Below are 6,000 nucleotides of genomic sequence, written 5' to 3'. Positions count from 1 at the left end.
CTACACATAAAACAAAACCTTTCATTGTATCTAGGTACACGTGACAATGATAAATCAAATCAAATCAGAGGAATAGATACTGCAAGTGGGTAATAAGTAGCAGTTCTAATAAGGAATAGGAATCGGTGAATCCATGGTGGGACGAAGGGCCTGTTCCTGTGCTGTATTGTATTATGTTGCTATTGCGTCACAATAGCAGAGAGGGCTCAAAAATCATTAAGCAATGATTTTTTATTCCACTGGCATCACGTCATTACAAACATGAAGGAAATTAAAGTTAAACATGGAAGTCACAGTATTTTCATAGAATTACACCTGTGGTTTACATCTGGTTAAGAAAATTCTTTGCCTGTCAGATCCTTCTACCCAGAGACCTCCTTCTACTAAAGACACTTTTTGTCCAGAGGTTCTGTTTGACTGCTCCTCTGCCCTACTTGGCATCATCCCTCATCATTACCACTTGCTGCTGGAGGACCTGGCACAACTACTCCAGCTGTCTTGCTCGGTGCCTTCCCTGAACATTGCCATTTAATGTTGTGGTTTTGTTCGCCGAGCTAGAAGTTTTTGTTGCAAACGTTTCGTCCCCTGGCTAGGCGGCATCATCAGTGCTTGGGAGCCTCCTGCGAAGCGCTTCTTTGATGTTTCCTCCGGTGTTTATAGTGGTCTGTCCCTGCCGCTTCCGGTTGTCAGTTTCAGCTGTCCGCTGTAGTGGTTGGTACATTGGGTCCAGGTCGATGTGTTTGTTGATGGAGTTTGTGGATGAATGCCATGCCTCTAGGAATTCCCTGGCTGTTCTCTGTCTGGCTTGCCCTATGATAGTAGTGTTGTCCCAGTCGAATTCATGTTGCTTGTTGTCTGCATGTGTGGCTACTAAGGATAGCTGGTCGTGTCGTTTCGTGGCTAGTTGATGTTCATGTATGCAGATTGTTAGCTGTCTTCCTGTTTGTCCTATATAGTGTTTTGTGCAGTCCTTGCATAGTGTACAAAATACCATGCAAGGACTGCACAAAACACTATATAGGATAAACAGGAAGACAGCTGACAATCCGCATACATGAACATCAACTAGCCACGAAACGACACGACCAGCTATCCTTAGTAGCCACACACGCAGACAACAAGCAACATGAATTCGACTGGGACAACACTACTATCATAGGGCAAGCCAGACAGAGAACAGCCAGGGAATTCCTAGAGGCATGGCATTCATCCACAAACTCCATCAACAAACACATCGACCTGGACCCAATATACCAACCACTACAGCGGACAGCTGAAACTGACAACCGGAAGCGGCAGGGACAGACCACTATAAACACCGGAGGAAACATCAAAGAAGCGCTTCACAGGAGGCTCCCAAGCACTGATGATGTCGCCTAGCCAGGGGACGAAATGTTTGCAACAAAAACTTCCAGCTCGGCGAACAGAACCTCAACAACGAGCACCCGAGCTACAAATCTTCGCACAAACATTGCCATTTAATGGTGGAGGTTCTGTTACATTGGGTAGGTGCCAGTTTTGAAGCAGTACTGAAATATCTTGCCTATACCACAATTCTTCAGTACTACTGCTGGGATATTGTCAGGGCCCATAGCCTTTGCCTATCTAATCCCTTCAGTCATTTCTTGAAATAGTGAACAGAGTTAGCTGAAGACTAGCATCTGTGATATCGGGGACCACTCAGGAAGCTGAGATGGATCATCCATTTGCTACTGTAAAGATATTTTTTCCAAATTAAAGTAAGGGATTAAAATTAGAGGTCATGGTTTCAAACAAGTACTGTAATTTAACTGCTGGTAATGGAGTAAACCTTTTTTAAAAAGGAGTGCTCAGCATATAGCTATTTTCTATTTTTCTGATTTGGAGGTGCTGGTGTTGGATTTGGGTGTACAAAGTTTAAAATCACACAACACCAGGTCATAGTCTAACAGGTTTGTTTGGAAGCACGAGCTTTCGGAGCGCTGCTCCTTCATCAGGTGTTTGTCACCGAAAGCTCGTGCTTCCAAATAAACCTGTTGGACTATGACCGGCTGATGTGTGATTTTTAACTTTCCATTTTTCTGCGCATCAGATGAAGCAGTAGAGGCCGAATCAATGCATGAACACCAAGACTGGGGGAGGGGATTTCCTGGTGGATGGATTAAAATAGGATGGACGTCCCTTCCTGCCCCTCACAACCCATCCGCCCCCATGGTGAGTGAGTGAGTGAGTGAATGAATGAATGAATGAATGAGCTGAGTGATGTGTTCCCCTGCCAGCCAGCTCTCGCGATACGATGAACAGCGGCAGTCCCCGTGTGCTGATTGGATGGTGGCCGCAGGCTGGCGAGGCCTCCGCCATGGGCTCGGTCAGCCTTTGTCCCGTCCCCGAGTGAGACAGTGAAAGATTGACGGGGGAGGGTCAAAGTGTGTCCCGTCACCTTTACTAAGCCTTTTCCTGATCTTCAGACGGCTCGCTTGAATTACCGATCCGCGGTTGGACGGTTCGGCCTGCTGCAGCCCGCTCTAAGGTGAGGGTAAACGGCTGCAAGAGATTTCTGGGCTGGGCAGAACTTTTCAGTTAAATCGGTGGAGCCCCGTAAGGCGCAGTGCCGAATTTTAATGTGTTTTGGGTAATTTGATTTGTTTTTTTTCAAATACTAAACTGATGGGTGTTTTAAAAACCTAGTACGGCCGTTTGTAATTGACAAAATTGACCATTTTCATTGATAGAGATGGTTGAGCACAGGGGTTAATATTTTTCTAAAGATCTTCATGTGGATTTAGGTTTCGCTTTTATGAGGAAAATTCAAAAGACAGGCTTCAAAATACCAAAATAGTCTGAGCCAGAGCGAGTAGTATAAACCAGCAAATATATGATTACAAAATGAATACTTTGTGACCTTTAGGTTTGAGCTTCCCTCCAAAAATAAATTCATGAGTATAAGTCCACCCATGCACAAGATTCAAACTGGAACAAAAGGAATCCTTGTTAAACTTAAGACATCTCAATTGTTGTATCCAATTACATTTTGGAATAGTTTCAAAGAATGAATCTTTCCTTGCAACATTTTTATAGGTCTCAGTAAAATTTCGTGAATTTTATTCATGTTTTAATTTCCTAGAATGGCAACAGTCTGTGAGTATTCATAGTTATTAGGTTGTAGACTCAAGGCTGTTCTGGAGTCTTGAGAATTTAATCTAAGATGCCACATCAGTCCAAAATGAAGGAAAACTGCACTAAAGGAGTAGATATTTTACTGATAAGATGTTAAAAATGGTCCCAAAATGGCCCTGCATATGGACACAAAGGATTACATTGTACTAGAGAGAAAGCTGTGTTGTTCTTTTGATATCATAGCTAACATGTATCTGTCCGCCAACATATTGCTGCTTGTGGCACAAAGTTACTGCTATGTTTTCACATTACAACAATCATTCCACTTTTTTGTCAAGGAACTTGGAGTATGCAAGGTTTGTAGCTGAGATTGAGGTTTACTCGCTGAGCTGTAGGTTTGATATCCAGACGTTTCATTACCTGGCTAGGTAACATCATCAGTGGCGACCTCCAAGTAAAGCGAAGCTGTTGTGTCCTGCTTTCTATTTATATGTTTGTCTTGGATGGGGTTCCTGGGGTTTGTGGTGATGTCATTTCCTGTTTGTTCTCTGAGGGCTTGATAGATGGTATCTAGATCTATGTTTGTTTATGGCGTTGTGGTTGGAGTGCCAAGCCTCTAGGAATTCTCTGGCATGTCTATGCTTAGCATGCCCCAGGATAGATGTGTTGTCCCAGTTGAAATGGTGGTTTTTTTCCCTCCGCGTGTAGGGCTACGAGGGAGAGAGGGTCGTGTCTTTTTGTGGCGAGCTGGTGTTCGTGTATCCTGGTGGCTAACTTTCTTCCTGTTTGCCCTAGGAACTCCATCCAGGACAAACATATAAGTAGAAAGCAGGAGACAACAGCTCTGCTTCACTTGGAGATCGGCAATGATGATGTTACCTAGCCAGGTAATGAAACGTCTGGATATCAAACCTACAGTTCAGCGAGCAAACCTACACCCTAAATTTGGAGTATCTTACTTGGTGAAAGCTGCCATAATGTATTTATTTTTCTTTCACATGGGAAAAATAAGGGGCAATCCCAGTTAAAGGAGAGTAAGAACACTGGTAACTGGTTGTATTAGAATAGCCTTTGAGATGGTAGGGTAAGCTGAAGTAATTGCTAAAGCTGTAAGCTGTATAAATAGAGTATGAAATGCAGGCAGTTACACTAAACATATATAAAAATGTTAGTTCATCCCCAATTTGGAATATAGGTGTTAATTTATGTTCTTTGGGTTTGATGGTGGGTTGTGTGAGAAACAAAGCTCACTCACTAAACAATTGCAGTCCGAGACAAAAATCTGAACCAGTAGTGTCCTTTATTTGTACACTTGCAAGTGGGTGCAATGTCTAATGCCAGGTAAGGCAATGACAAATACACATCAAATTCAACAAACTCTTGAAATTTATACAATTTGAGTCCCCATATTTTTTCTTATTTCATTGTTTGCCCCCCCTCCGCTTACGTCACTCATTTCCCTAAGACCTATCCCACAACTTCTGTTTATCCGGCCTTGTCCGTGACAAATGCCTATCTCTGGCTCCCATAAGGTTGTTTGACATCATTCCACTGCAGGTCATTGTTAGGCATATCCTTTCTTTATCAACATTTATTTCTCTCCGCAGGCCACTTTGACCTTCATAACCTCTGTAATTAGTGTTTGTTCCTGTGTCCCCATACAAGTGGGAAAACAGATGTTTTTCCTACTGTCTTATCTGTTCGCCCATACATCTACCATTGTTCTGTAATCACGTCTCATGCTAACATATCATTTTTTTAATGGATTATATACTTCCTCTATGTAGTCCCCATTCTTGTTAACTCAGCTCTTAGCCGAGAAACAATCCTCTGTCTCAGAACTTATAATTGCAGAAATAACATTAATTCACCTATATCCCACAGTTGGAAGTTTGTGATTCCACTATGATCATATTAAATTGAAACCACACAAGGGCCTTATCCTGCTGCCACTGGTGATGGGCCTATAACTACATGGGGAGCATGACAAGCAAGCTTATAGGATTGTGTGGGTCGCTTGGGAGCTCTCATTCAAAGATCTGATTGAGGGACTTAGCAAGAAGTGTGGTAGTGCCAGCTGAGAGCCATCTCCCTTCCCATGGTGCCTACTAACACCCACACCCCCACCCCATCCTCTCAGCCCCAACACACACTGGTCATTGCATAAGTCTGGGCTGGGTAGCCCCACAATCCTGGGCAAATAGTTATCCAGTTGAAGACATTGCCTCCAATTTGAGCTGTTAAGGAAAAAAATCCTGCCAAACCTTTTATTTGTTTTGTAGGTAGTATTTTTACCCATGGGGTCCTGTTCCTAATGAAAGTCTGTTTTCGGCCAACTAATTACCTGGTTGGATTGTAATGCAGGCCTCCCCAAAAGGGGTCAACATGGATCACTTGCTGAATCAACAGGTGGGGGGCTGAGACGTGTTGTATCGATGAAATTCCTCCTTTTATGTCAAATTCAGTTCCGACATTGAAAATAAAGTGAAAGCTTTAGCATTGATGGTTAAGAGATTACGATAAATTGTAGAAGTTGAAGTTGCTTTCCTTAGTTAAGAGGAGAGTTGATAAAACTTTGTAATTATGAAGGGATTACAAAGTAAAAGATATAAACTATTTTCAGAGGCTGAAGAGTCAGAATTCAGAAGACACCAATGAAACTGGTTGGCAAAAGGACTTGATCGATAAACTAAAATATTTTAATGCATTTAGCTGTCAAGCTTTGAAATGCTCCTGCTTTGCATAGCCATTTTTTGTGTTTAGTATGTTTATATTTGCATATAAATAGGTTAGACCAAAGAGAGTCAACAATGTTATCCGTCTGGACTTCCAGAAGGCCTTTAAGATTCTGGACAATATTTGGAGTTTAGAAGGATGAGAGGGTATCTGACTGAAACCTACAGA

General features: G+C 42.5%; 1 protein-coding gene across 3 annotated transcripts in view; it reads left to right on the top strand.

The window, feature by feature from the left end:
• Positions 1-2,325: 2,325 nt before the first annotated feature.
• abhd18 (abhydrolase domain containing 18) overlaps positions 2,326-6,000 on the top strand; it is a 98,952-nt gene continuing 95,277 nt past the window's right edge. For 2 of the 3 annotated variants that reach the window (XM_087980084.1, XM_087980082.1), the window contains exons 1-2: positions 2,326-2,509; positions 3,892-3,983. The gene's annotated coding sequence lies outside the window, so the exon portion shown is untranslated. The remainder of the gene's footprint in view (positions 2,510-3,891; positions 3,984-6,000) is intronic. The other variant, XM_087980083.1, reaches the window with a different exon arrangement.

This window comes from Chiloscyllium plagiosum, unplaced genomic scaffold (genome assembly GCF_037043375.1).
Source record: "Chiloscyllium plagiosum isolate Xiang-an unplaced genomic scaffold, Cpla_swu_hap1 HiC_scaffold_36, whole genome shotgun sequence".
NCBI lineage: Eukaryota > Metazoa > Chordata > Chondrichthyes > Orectolobiformes > Hemiscylliidae > Chiloscyllium > Chiloscyllium plagiosum.
Note: the sequence above shows the minus strand (reverse complement) of the source record. Positions and strands in the feature narration are given on the sequence as shown.